Here is a 14,220-nt window from a genome sequence, read left to right on the forward strand (position 1 = left end):
AGTTTTTTCATTGGGAAAAGCATTTGGCAAAGTCTGGAGACATTGCTGGTTGTCAGAGCTGGGGGAGGGAGTCCTGCTGGCCTTGAGTGGGTAGAGTCCCCAGATAGTGCTGAACATTCTAGAGCTCACAGAGCCCCACCAGCATGACCACTACAAAGTTCAATGCTGAGGAGGAGTGGAGAGCCCTTATGTGCCTCCCCTAGCTTCCCTGGAGCTTTTTACCTTCTCCTTCCATCAGTCTCTACCACTTTCTCACTTCAGCTTACTCCTTGAACCTTAATGTCCTCCACTTGAACTTTCCCTTAGTTTAAGAGCTGCTGTAATTTCTCAACTTCCTTGGCTCCTTTCTGATCCTTAGCAGGGTGTCCTCTAGAGGGCACCCTCACATTTCCTGGAGCTTCCCAGGATCCAGAGGCCCCTGCCCTGTTTGGGCACCAGGGATATGGCCTTGTGCCTCTGTCCCTAAAGGTCCTGTCACTCAGGAGCTTTCTGTGAGAGCAACTGAGGTGATATTACCCTCCCCTACTTTTCTTGGAACATAAAAATATGTACAAACCTTGTAGAGTAAACTTTCTTAGTGCATGCCAAAATTTAAAAATACATATATTTTTGCCTCCCAAACTTTACTGGGAAAAATTTATCACAGTCTCGGTCATGAAAAATGACACATAATCAGGGTTATTCACTGTATTGTTTGTTTAACAGCAAAATATTGGGAACAACCTAGACTTTCACCAGCACAATGCTAATTAAACAGGCTACCTTATATCTACACAACAGAAGATGATGCAGCTGCATAAAAAGTATAGACTCTTTCAGCTATTCTTACGGAAACACCTCCATGTTCTGTTTTAATTATAGCATCTAAACATCACAGAATAAGATGCAGTTTTTGTACTAGATCTGACCTTAGAACATTATTTTTACGGTTTTTTTTTTTTTTTTTTTGTTTTTAAAGAGAGTGTCTCACTCTCTTACCCAGGCTGAAGTGCAGTGGTGAGATCATAATTGATGGCAGCCTCAAACTTGTGAGCTCAAGTGATCCTCCTGCCTCAGCCTCCTGAGTAGCTGGAATCACAGGCATGTGCCACCATGCCTAGCTAATTTTTTGTGTTTGTTTCTGTAGAGATGGTGTTTCACCCAGGCTGGTGAAACCCCAGGCTGGTTTCAAACTTCTGGGCTCAAGTGATCTGCCCACTTTCCCTCCCAAAATGTTGGAATTACAAGCAAGTGTCATGACACCTGATTCTGCCTTTTTTTTTTTTTTTTTTTAATTTGGACCGCAGTCTACTCACCTCTTTCCCCATTAGGTGATTTCTGTTTTTCCTCTATTTCTCTACCATATGTCCATGCCAAAATCCAGATGTATTGTCTTTTGTTTAGAATTATATATATATATATTTTAAGAGAAGCTTTAGGAATGGTCTCCTAGCTGATTTTCAGGATTCTAATCTTCACTGTCTAAACCATGTTTTTGCGTTTCTGGATACTGATTAGAGTCAATTGTAGGGCATTTAAAGCCTACCAATACCTGTACCATCCCTCAGTGTATCTAATTTGGCTGATGTGTAGTGTGGCCCAGGGATTGGTTGTTTAAAAATAGTTTCAAGGAAAAGGGTCGTTTTGCAGTTTAGGAACTTTAGCCCAGTGATCAAAGTTAACATCCCCAGTAGTCAGTGTTAATGACATCTTAGGGCCTTGTAATATAATGGATGGAGAAGGTGCAGCATCATCCCTGTAGTGTTCTTGTACGAAGTGTATAACCTGAGTTTAATCATGATAAAGTAACAGCAAATTCCAAAATGAGGTTCATTCTACAAAATAAGTAACCAATGCTCTTCAAAAATGTGAAGCTCTTAAAGGTAAATCCTAACTTTCCCAGATTAAAGGAGACTGAGAGAACAGTACAACAAAGAGCAATATGTGATACTAGATTGGATTCTGGTCCAGAAAAAGGACATTATTCAGAAGATAGAGGGCATTTGGATAAGGTCTGTACAGGTGTTCATTTTACAGTGTTAATAATCATTTATTGATTTTGATTATTAGGTGCATATCTATAATGTTAATATTTGGGGAAGTCGAATGAAAAGCATATGAGGACTTTGCCTATTTTTGGAACATTTTAGAACGTCTGAAATGATTTCAAAATTTAACATGAAAAGAAAAGAAAGGAAATATAGATCTTTTAGATATTTCTATGAAGTTGCCAAAGTTGAGGATCATTTCCCAAGTTATCTTGCCTAATACTGGTCAGGGTAATCTTCCTGGAAATGCAGTTTGTCATGTTTGTGACCTTCTCAAAGCTTTCCAGTGACTTATCTGTAGGATGAAGTTCTCATTATGTAGGCTGCTATTCAGTGTCCTCACAGCATGGCCCTAATCTCCCTTTTTTTTTGATCTGTGTTGAAAGACCTGATCAACATTTTAATTTCTTATGGCCTAACTTGTTTTAATTTTTTCCTGCTTGTGTGATGCCCTTCCCTGTCTTCTCAACTGTGGGACTTCAGTCAAGGTGGTGGGATATATTTTAGAAGAAAATTCATAAAGATAGTTATAGGAAATAGTCACAAACCTTCTTGGAAGTCTGGGGGTTTGCATAGCTTCAGTAAAAGGTTTGGCTGAAGGCAGCTGAATTATCTTAAAAGCTTAGGGCATAGATATACAGGAATGTAGAGGAGTTTATCTAAATAGCTTGTTTACTCAGGCCATCCTAAAACCAACATTTAATCTTATGCTGAGGGAACTACTCTGGGGGAGGTCAGCAATGTCAATTACCTTCTAGTGGTGTTTACTCAAGACATTTGTCATGTAATCTATACTAAATAAATGCAAACTTCACTGGCTGATCAGGGCCCCTGCTGCTAACTCTTTACCCAATGCTTCTAGGTATCTGGGAGGGACTTGGCCACCTAGCCTGCTGTTTCACTGGATATTAGTGTCTGAGTGTATTTGTTCATCCATTGCTGGGTCAGGGTCTGCCAGTTGGACCCTCATAGTTGGTCCCCAGGTCTGAGGTATAGCTGCAAATAATCACGACAGAACCTTCGAAAACTAAGGTGAAGGCTGTGCAGTTGGTAAACCAGTAAGTCAATAAGTCAGTTGGTCATCGGTGCCTACTTAGCATCTCCAATTTTGAGGGGTTGTTCAGGGTAGAGTTTTATCACGGGACAACAGTTATCAGCACAATAGGAGCAGTATCTAAAAGTATTCAAACAACTGCTTAAAGCCACTGGAGCCTCTGTTTTGCAGGCTCGATTAAGAGACCTAATGCAAATTGTATCACTTAACCCATGGTTCCCGAAAGAAGGTAAGCTAGACATAGAGCTTTGGGAACAAGTAGGAAGAAATCTTTCTTTCTTTCTTTCTTTCTTTTTTTTTTTTTTAAGACAGATACGAGAAACAGAAAAGGTAGAGATGTGGGAGTTTAGTCAGGGTGGCGGAAAAGATTTTAGAGGAAAAATTATAAAGATAGTTATAGGAAATAGTCACAAACCTTTTTGGAAGGCCGGGGGGATTGGGGTTTGCATAGCTTCGGTAAATGAGTTGGCTGAAGGCAGCTGAATTCTCTTAAAAGGTGTAGATACATAGGATTGTAGAGGAGTTTACTCAGGTGGTCTTAAGAACACCCTTTGATTATCTGCAGGTTCCTGATTGCTCTTTACTTGGGAGGTTGGTAATGTCAATTACCCTCTAGTGATGTTCACTCAAGATGCTTGTAATTTAATCTGTACTAAATAAATGCAAACTTAGCTGGCTGATTGGGACCACTGCTGCTAACTCTTTTCTGGAACTTTCTTGGCATGTGTGAGTGGCTAGGCAGCCCAGCCCCATCTTTCGTGGGATATTTGTGTCTGAGTATATTTGTTCATCCGTCGCTGTTTCAGGGTCTGCCGGTCCGACTCAGGCACTCAACCTCCTTAATTGTTTTTTGTCCTAAGACCCATTTCAGACCCCATCTCTTCAATGACGTCTGTATAGTTATTTCTGTTAGATGCAACCAACTTTCCTTTCTTTGAATTCTGGTAGGTACAATTGTGTAGAGTGAAATGCGAGTTATATTTTATTATTATTTTAGAAAAAGAAGCTAATTTATTCTGCTCATTAAAAGTTTCCTTTTTAAAACAAATTTTAAAATTTTGAATGGAGGATTAGAGATTAAATTGTTGATGTTTGAAATTCATTGTGGTTGTTAAAAAAAAATGCTTGTTGTAGTTTCAAGGGTACACCTGTAGGTCTTTTATGTAGGTAAACCCATGTCACGGGGGTTTGATGTACAGATTACATCATCAATTAGGTACTAAGGCTAATACTCAATAATTATTTTTTCTTCTGTTGTTTTGCCTCCCACCCTCCACCCTCAAGTAGATCCTGGTGTGTGTCGCTCACATCGCGTCCATGTATTCTCTTTATTTAGTGCCCACTTACACATGCAATATTTCATTTTCTGGTTCCTGCATTAGTTTGCGAAGGATATTATTCTCTAGCTTCATTTATGTTCCTGCAATAGACAAGATCTCATTTTTTTTTTTTTGGATAGGTTGATTCCATGTCTTTTCTGTAGCAAATAGTGCTGCAATGAAAATTTGTGTGCGTGTGTCTTTATGGTAGAATGATTTGTATTCCTCTGGGTATATAACCTGTAATGAGATTGCACGGTCAAGTGGTAGTTCTGCTTTTAGCTCTTTGAGGAATTATCACACTGCTTTCCACAATGATTGAACTAATTGACACTGCCACCAACAGTGTATAAGCATTCCCTTTCTTTCTGCAACTTTGCCAGCAGGTTATCTTTTTATTTTTTGAAACTAGCCATTCTGATTGGTGTGAAATGGTGTCTGGTTGTGGTTTGATTTATATTTCTGTAATGATCAGTGATATTGAGCTGTTTCACGTGCTGTAGGCCACATGTATAACTTCTTTTAAAAAGTGTCTCTCCATGTCCTTTGCCCACTTTTTAATGGTTTTTTCTTGTGTAAATTTATTTAAGTTTCGTATAGATTCTGGGTATCAGACCTTTGTCAAATGCATAGTTTCTAAATATTTTATCTGATTTCTTAGCTTGTCTGTTCCGTCAGTTGATAGTTTCTTTTGCTGGAAGCATGAGTTTTAGATTTAGATATGTGAGTCTGAGTCCTGCTTCTGCCTTTAATGGGCTCTGAGATAAGGAAGAAGTTCATTGATGTTTTGGGATAGATGGATAATAGTAACTGATTAAAGAGTCATTGTGAGCATTATATGAGGTGCAAACATAAAGGTCTCCAGTGCATAGCAGGTTTTTTCCTCTTCGTTTTCATCTTAACGTGTATATTCTCTCATAAAGCAAGGTCACATCAATTGTAACTTTAAGTGTGCAATCTAAGTCTAGTTCCTAAAACTAAAGTCTGTTAGACTTTACACTGATAATACTTTTTTTTGTATGTACAGAATAAAGACAAGATGAGACCCAATATTGTTCCCCCTGTCTCTTCCTACCTGCCTTCCCCTTTAAGATGATGTATAAATGCCAGACCTCCTGAAAACCTCCTCAAAGACATAACAAGCCACAGAGGGTTTCTACAACTTGTGTTTTTCTAGGGCATGCCCTCAGGCTCTGGTCAAATAAACCTCAATTGATTCAGAATCTTGAATCAGGCACTCAATTTGGTTAACATTTTTGCCAACCATGAAGGGGTTCTCTTAATGGAGTTAGAACCTTTGACCTGCAGGGCTTCTTTTTTTGTTCATGCTCAGTACCAATTATAGAGCTTTAGTTTTTACCAATCGTGTGACTTTCTGAGAATTGACTCCTACTTTCTCTTGAGGTCCCTGCTTTCTCAGATTTTTTTTTTGTTTGAGATCTGAGTTTTGTTTTTTCATGGAACTCCTCTCCTCATGGAGCTTTGCTCACTTCCAAAAAGGAACAGGAGTTTCCTGCTCCTGTGACAATGGAGAGCAGACTGTAGCTTGGTCCCTGCTCAACTAAGGAGCTGGTTTGGGGTTTTGTTTTAGAATTTGATAGCTGCAAGATAAGACTTATTACTACTTCATTGTAACCTCTCCTTATGCTTAGAGTTTTCAATAGTATGTAAATAGTGCAATCACTATTTCTGTGTGTGTGTTTTTTTAAATAGTTCTTCCTTTGGATTTGACCAACTCTTCACCCTGTCTAATGTCCAAAACCCTTTCACTTGGTCAAATCCAAATCTAACAGGAGCTCTAAATCATGGTGAAGCAAGCCTTGACATTGGCTAAAGTTCTGTAACTGCAGAACATCCAATTCCACCTCTAGAAACACCTGTTAGTTGAAGAAAATAAAAATATTTTTAACCCACGGCGTAGTTCTTTGACAAATTTTGACGTGTCTGTCGGAGGGCCAGCAAATATAAGTGTCCCTGCACAGTTGCCTTTTGGGGAGAAAAAGTATATCATAGAGAATCATTATTAATGCAGGCATGTCTTCCCTTATCTGGATCTGGGAGAAGTGGACTGAATCTGATACCTTGAAGATAAAACATTTAGCCTTGATTTTTCTCTGAGGGCTGCTTCCAACAAAGTTTCACTGACACAAGACCAGCTTTGCTAAGTGAACTTCTTTTCTTTCTTCCATGACCTGTATTACCACTGAAACCTGATTTACTGACATAACCTTGTTTTGGATGTGCAGAAATGAAAAAAAATAGTAAGTCAGCTAAAGGATAAAAATGTATTAATCTCAAGTTTCCTGGCTTTTCTCTGTGCATTCTTTCCAAATGGATGGTAAAAATCACTGTTTCCTCCACCAAACTTTTATTAATGGGAGAAGATTTGTGTTGTACTAGACCTAGTGTAGTAATTCTTGTGTACTTTTTAGTGATGTTGGGGCGTGAATATTTTGATTGTTTAATCCATTTCCTACCAGAAATAGTCTTTTCCTTTATCTCTTTCCTTTAGTGTTGTTCATAAAGGGAGGTACTGGATAAAGTTTTCTCATGTTGTCATATGTCATTGAGGTTGTGATTTGTGACCATGTCAGAGCACTCACTCTTGATCTCCGCTAACAGGGGGAGGAAACATTTTTGAGTCATTATTAGGTGACCAGCCTTAACATGGCTGAGAACCTGAGGTTTTTTACTTTTTCTTTTGTTTTCCAAATGTGTTAAGCTCCCGGGAGGGCTTGTCATAAGAAATCCCATCCATCTTGCACTTTTGTCATCCCAAGTCTTTTTGCTTAGATAGGGCAGTGGCAACACGAGTCTTTTGCTTTCCTAAGCCTATTCCTGAGAGTACATATTTTATTTTGTTGGGGTGGGGAAAAGATCATTGGGATTGGTTTTTCACTGAAGAGGCTGTTGGATCGAGTCACTTAAAATCAATACACCACTGGAAATTCTAATAGTCCATGGCCAGAAGATGGATTCTTTAAATTGGGACTTCTAATTTAAAAATATATTTTAGAGCACTCTTATGCCAAGCGGTTGATCAGAGGATTGAATTTCAAAGAAAGACAACTAATAGTGTTACGGCTAGCCTTAAAATTTCTTTTGACTAAATTACAGAGCAAAAATCTGACTTAAAACAAAGCTAATTTTTTTTTTTTAGACTCAAACTGCTTGCCTTAGATCCTCTGAGAAAATAAGAATAAAAACCACTTTGCCTTGTCACTGAACACTTAAAAATTTTATGCTTCTACTGCTGCATCCTGGATTTAATTTTGGATGAGGGAACCAGCGTTATTTGTTTTGATATTTGTGTGAGTTTTGAGTTTTTGAGTTGCTCCTTCACCTCTTTGAAGATGCCTCATGCATGCTTGGCTAAGTCAAAATCTTGGTTAAGGCTTATTAATTTCATTTGGGAGGACACTTTTGTTTAAAAAAAACAAATCAAATGCCAGAAATATCAGGTGTTTGTCCTACCTAAAATCTGATAATAAGAAATCTGTGGCCAGGTGCAGTTGCTCATGCCTGTAATCCCAGCACTTTGGGAGGCCGAGGTGGGCAGATCATGAGGTCAGGAGATCAAAACCATCCTGGGTAACACAGTGAAACCCCATCTCTACTAAAAATACAAAAAATTAGCCGGGCATGGTGGCGGGTGCCTGTAATCCCATCTGCTCAGGAGGCTGAGGCAGGAGAATGGTGTGAACCTGGGAGATGGAGTTTGCAGTGAGTTGAGATCACGCCACTGCACTCCAGGGTAGGTGACAGAGCAAGACTGTCTCAAAAAAAAAAAAAAAAAAAAAAAAAAAAAAAAAAGAAAGAAAGAAAAAAAGAAAAAGAAAAGAAAAAGAAAAAAAATCTGAAAGTGTTAACAGTAGATAGCTGGTCAGATGTGAGCAGGGCAAGAGAGATCTTTCCACCTCCACATACTAGAAATGTCAAGTGAACATCACCAGGTGATGGTCAAGTCAGGTGGTTGTTAACCGTCTCTCTAAAGTAGTAATTGGTTGCAGGTAGTGCCAGGGAGATACAGTCTCACAATAGATAGAATACACCTGCAACAGGTGATCAGCAGCTTCCGGAAAAGTTGTCAGATACTGAGCAACTGGGCTGATATATATGCATTAAGAGGTAACATAACAGAGTTTCCGGTATATGACCTTCGGGGACTTTTTTTTTTTTTTTTTTTTCATTTGAGAAGCATTTTGTAGGAACTATGTTTTTAAATTTTTTATTATTTTATTTTATTTTAAAATCTTTCCTTTCCGAAGGTTTTTGGGGATTTGGTATTTAATTACATAAGTTCTCTAGTGGTGATTTGTGAGATTTTGGTGCACCCATCACCCGAGCAGTATACAATGAACTCAGTTTGTAGTCTTTTATCTCTCACCCCCTTCCCACCCCTTTCCCCAAGTCTATTTTATCATTCTTATGCCTTTGCATCCTCATAGCTTAACTCTCACTTATAACTGCTGGTGTAAAAGGGGTTCAGTTCTTGATTTGATTCTCTGCTTGGTCACTGTTGGTGTATAGCAGAGCTACTGATTTGTGCACATTAATTTTGTATACTGAAACTTTGCTGAATTTATTTATCGGTTCTAGCAGCTTTTTGGAGTCTTTAGGGTCTTCTAGGTATACGATTATATCAATTGCAAACAGCGACAGTTTTACTTCCTCTTTACCGCTTTGGATGCCCTTTATTTATTTCCCTTGTTTGATTGATTTGGCTAGGACTTTCAGCCAAATCTGTTGAATAAAAGTGGTGAGAACCAGTGGCCTTCCTTGTCTTGTTCCCCTGCTGAGAGTGAATGCTTTCAACTTTTTCTCATTCAGTATTATGTTGGCTGTGGGTTTGTGTGCCAATTTTGCTGAGCGTTTTAATCATAAAACGATGCTGGATGTTGTCAAGTACCTTTTCAGTGTCTATTGAGAGGATCATGTGATTTTTAAATTTTGTTCATGTGGCGTACCACATTTATTGACTTGTGTATGTGGAACCATTCCTGCATCCCTAATGTGAAACCTACTTGATCATGGTGGATTATGTTTTTGATGCGTTGTTGGATTCGGTTAGCTAGTATTTTGTTAAGAATTTCTGCATCTGTGTGCATCAGGGATTTTGGTCTATAGTTACCTTTGTTATGTCTTTTTCTGGTTTTGGTATTAGGGTGATGCTGGCTTCATAGAATGATTTAGGGAGAATTCCATCTTTCTCTAGCATGTGGAATTGTCCTTGAATTTGTTTTGTTTTGTTGTTAATTTTTAAATTATCTTTTCAATCTTGCCGCTTTGTATTGGCCTGTTCGGGGTTTCTAATTCTTTCTGATTTAATCTAGGAGGGTTTCATATTTCCAGGAATGTATTCATCCCCTCTAAGTTTTCTAGTTTATGCACATTAATGTGTTCATAGTACCTTTGAATGATCTTTTGTATTTCTGTGGCGTTGGTGGTAATAGCTCCCATTTCATTTCTAATTGAGCTCATTTGGCTCTTCTCTGTTCTTTTCTTATTTAATCTTGCCAATGGTGTATCAATTTTATTTGGTTTTCCAAAAATCCAGCTTTACATTTTATTTATAGTTTCTACTATTTATTTCAACTGCATTTAGTTGTGCTTTGATCTTGTTATTTTCTTTCTTCTACTGGGTTTGGTTTTGGTGTGTTCTTGTTTCTTGAATTTCTAGAAGTGCAACCTTAGATTGTCTACTTGTGCTCTTTCAGTCTTTTTGATGTAAGCACTTAAGGCTATGAACTTTTAGCACACTCTGCAGAATTCCAGATGTTTTGATAGGATGCATCACTATTGTTCAGTTCAAAGAAGTTTTAATTTTCTTGATTTCATATTTGACCCAACGATCATTCAGGAACAAGTTATTAATTTACATGTGTTTGCATGGTTTTGAAGGTTCCTTTTGGAGTTGATTTCCAGTTTTATTCTACTGTTGTCTGAGAGAGTACTTCATATAATTTCAATTTTCTGAAATTTTTTGAGACTTGTTTTGTGGCATATCATATGACCTATCTTGAAGGAAGTTCCATTTGCTGATGAATAGAATGTATATTCTGGGTTGTTGGGTAGGATATTCTGTAAATATGTCTTAAGTCTATTTGCCCTAGGGCATAGTTTTAATCCATTGTTTGTTTTTTTTTTAAAATTATTATTATACTGTAAGTTCTAGGGTACATGTGCATAATGTGCAGGTTTTTTTACATACGTATACTTGTGCCATGTTGGTGTGCTGCACCCATCAACTCGTCATTTACATCAGGTATAACTCCCAATGCAATCCCTCCCCCTCCCCCCACCATGATAGGCCCCAGTGTGTGATGTTCTCCTTCCCGAGTCCAATGAATCTCATTGTTCAGTTCCCACCTATGAGTGAGAACATGCGGTGTTTGGTTTTCTGTTCTTGCGATACTTTGCTGAGAATGATGGTTTCCAGCTGCATCCATGTCCCTACAAAGGACACAAACTCATCCTTTTTTATGGCTGCATAGTATTCCATGGTGTGTATGTGCCACATTTTCTTAATCCAGTCTGTCACTGATGGACATTTGGGTTGATTCCAAGTCTTTGCTATTGTGAATAGTGCCACAATAAACATATGTGTGCATGTGTCTTTATAGCAGTATGATTTATAATCCTTTGGGTATATACCCAGTAATGGGATGGCTGGGTCATATGGTACTTCTGTTCTAGATCCTTGAGGAATCGCCATACTGTTTTCCATAATGGTTGAATTAGTTTACAATCCCACCAACAGTGTAAAAGTGTTCCTATTTCTCCACATCCTCCCCAGCACCTGTTTCCTGACATTTTAATGATTGCCATTCTAACCAGTGCGAGATGGTATCTCATTGTTGTTTTGATTTGCATTTCTCTGATGGCCAGTGATGACGAGCATTTTTTCATGTGTCTGTTGGCTGTATGAATGTCTTCTCTTCTTTTAAGAACTGTCTGTTCATATCCTTTGCCCACTTTTTGATGGGGTTGTTTGTCTTTTTCTTGTAAATTTGTTTGAGTTCTTTGTAGGTTCTGGCTATTAGCCCTTTGTCAGATGAGTAGATTGCAAAAATTTTCTCCCATTCTGTAGGTTGCCTGTTCACTCTGATGGTAGTTTGTTTTGCTGTGCAGAAGCTCTTTAGTTTAATTAGATCCCATTTGTTAATTTTGGCTTTTGTTGCCATTGCTTTTGGTGTTTTAGACATGAAGTGCTTGCCCATGTCTATGTCCTGAATGGTATTACCTAGGTTTTCTTCTAGGGTTTTTATGGTTTTAGGTCTAACATTTAAGTCTCTAATCCATCTTGAATTAATTTTCGTATAAGGAGTAAGAAAAGGTTCCAGTTTCAGCTTTCTACTTATGGCTAGCCGGTTTTCCCAGCACCATTTATTAAATAGGAAATCCTTTCCCCATTTCTTGTTTTTCTCAGGTTTAGATGGCTGTAGATGTGCGGTATTATTTCTGAGGACTCTGTTCTATTCCATTGGTCTATATCTCTGTTTTGGTACCAGTACCATGCTGTCTTGGTTACTGTAGCCTTGTAGTATAGTTTGAAGTCAGGTAACGTGATGCCTCCAGCTTTGTTCTTTTGACTTAGGATTGTCTTGGCAATGCGGGCTCTTTTTTGGTTCCATATGAACTTTAAAGCAGTTTTTCCAATTCTGTGAAGAAACTCATTGGTAGGTTGATGGGGATGGCACTGAATCTATAAATTACCTTAGGTAGTATGGCTATTTTCACGATATTGATTCTTCCTGTCCATGAACATGGTATGTTCTTCCATTTGTTTGTGTCCCCTTTTATTTCACTGAGCAGTGGTTTGTAGTTCTCCTTGAAGAGGTTCTTTACATCCCTTGTAAGTTGGATTCCTAGGTATTTAATTTTCTTTGAAGCAATTGTGAATGGAAGTTCATTCATGATTTGGCTCTCTGTTTGTCTGTTACTGGTGTATAAGAAAGTTTGTGATTTTTGCACATTTATTTTGTATCCTGAGACTTTGCTGAAGTTTCCTATCAGCTTAAGGAGATTTTGGGCTGAGACAATGGGGTTTTCTAAATATACAATCATGTCATCTGCAAACAGGGACAATTTGACTTCTTGTCCTAACTGAATACCCTTGATTTCTTTCTCTTGCCTGATTGCCCTAGCCAGAACTTCCAACACTATGTTGAATAGGAGTGGGGAGAGAGGGCATCCCTGTCTTGTGCCCATTTTTTTCAGTTTTTGCCCATTCAGTATGATATTGGCTGTGGGTTTGTCATAAATAGCTCTTATTATTTTGAGATACGTTCCATCAATACCAAATTTTTTGAGCGTTTTTTGCATGAAGGGCTTTTGAATTTTGTCAAAGGCCTTTTCTGAAACTATTGAGATAATCATGTGGTTTTTGTCTTTAGTGCTATTTATGTGCTGGATTACGTTTATTGATTTGCGTATGTTGAACCAGCCTTTCATCCCAGGGATGAAGCCCACTTGATCATGGTGGATAAGCTTTTTGAGGTGCTGCTGGATCCAGTTTGCCAGTATTTTATTGAGGATTTTTGCATCAATATTCATCAGGGATATTTGTCTAAAATTCTCTTTTTTTTGTTGTGTCCCCGCCAGGCTTTGATATCGCGATGATGTTGGCCTGATCAAATGAGGTAGGGAGGATTTCCTCTTTTTCTATTGATTGGAATAGTTTCAGAAGGAATGGTACCAGCTCCTCCTTGTACCTCTGGTAGAATTCTGCTGTGAGTCCATCTGGTCCTGGACTTTTTTTGGTTGGTAGGCTATTAATTATTGCCTCAATTTCAGAGCCTGCTATTGGTCTATTCAGGAATTCAGCTTCTTCCTGGTTTAGTCTTGGGAGAGTGGAAGTGTCCAGGAAATTATCCATTTCTTCTAGATTTTCTAGTTTATTTGCATAGAGGTGTTTATAGTATTCTCTGATGGTAGTTTGTATTTCTGTGGGGTCGGTGGTGATATCCCCTTTATCATTTTTTATTGCATGTATTTGATTCTTCTCTCTTTTCTTTTTTGTTAGTCTTGCTAGCAGTCTATCAATTTTGTTGATCTTTTCAGAAAACCAACTTCTGGATTCACTGATTTTTTTGGAGGGTTTTTTGTGTCTCTATCTCCTTCAGTTCTGCTCTGATCTTAGTTATTTCTTGCCTTCTGCTAGCTTTTGAATGTGTTTGCTCTTGCTTCTCTAGTTCTTTTAATTGTGATGTTAGAGTGTCAATTTTAGATCTTTCCAGCTTTCTCTTGTGGGCATTTAGTGCTATAAATTTCCCTGTACATACTGCTTTAAATGTGTCCCAGAGATTCTGCTATGTTGTATCTTTGTTCTCATTGGTTTTAAAGAACATCTTTATTTCTGCCTTCATTTTGTTATATACCCAGTAGTCATTCAGAAGCAGGTTATTCAGTTTCCATGTAGTTGAGTGGTTTTGATTGAGTTTCTCAGTCCTGAGTTCTAGTTTGATGGCACTGTGGTCTGAGAGACAGTTTGTTATAATTTCTGTTCTTGTACATTTGCTGAGGAGTGCTTTACTTCCAATTATGTGGTCAATTTTGGAATAAGTGTGATGTGGTGCTGAGAAGAATGTATATTCTGTTGATTTGGGGTGGAGAGTTCTGTAGATGTCTATTAGGTCTATTTGTTGCAGAGCTGAGTTCAATTCCTCGATATCCTTGTTAACTTTCTGTCTCATTGATCTGTCTAATGTTGACAGTGGGGTGTTGAAGTCTCCCATTATAATTGTATGGGAGTCTATGTCTCTTTGTAAGTCTCTACGGACTTGCTTTATGAATCTGAGTGCTCTGTATTGGGTGCATA

At 38.2% G+C, this 14,220-nt stretch overlaps 2 long non-coding RNA genes across 2 annotated transcripts in view; one reads left to right on the forward strand and one right to left on the reverse strand.

The window, feature by feature from the left end:
• Positions 1-14,220, forward strand: part of LOC144337543 (uncharacterized) — a 40,603-nt gene that overhangs the window by 17,957 nt on the left and 8,426 nt on the right. The window lies entirely within an intron of this gene.
• Positions 4,450-14,220, reverse strand: part of LOC144337559 (uncharacterized) — a 30,784-nt gene continuing 21,013 nt past the window's right edge. Inside the window, exons 2-3 of the long non-coding RNA XR_013410767.1 lie at positions 7,300-7,915; positions 4,450-4,838 (exon numbers count right to left, since the gene is read on the reverse strand). This is a non-coding gene — a long non-coding RNA (uncharacterized LOC144337559). The remainder of the gene's footprint in view (positions 4,839-7,299; positions 7,916-14,220) is intronic.

Source organism: Macaca mulatta, chromosome 19, assembly GCF_049350105.2.
Source record: "Macaca mulatta isolate MMU2019108-1 chromosome 19, T2T-MMU8v2.0, whole genome shotgun sequence".
Classification (NCBI taxonomy): domain Eukaryota; kingdom Metazoa; phylum Chordata; class Mammalia; order Primates; family Cercopithecidae; genus Macaca; species Macaca mulatta.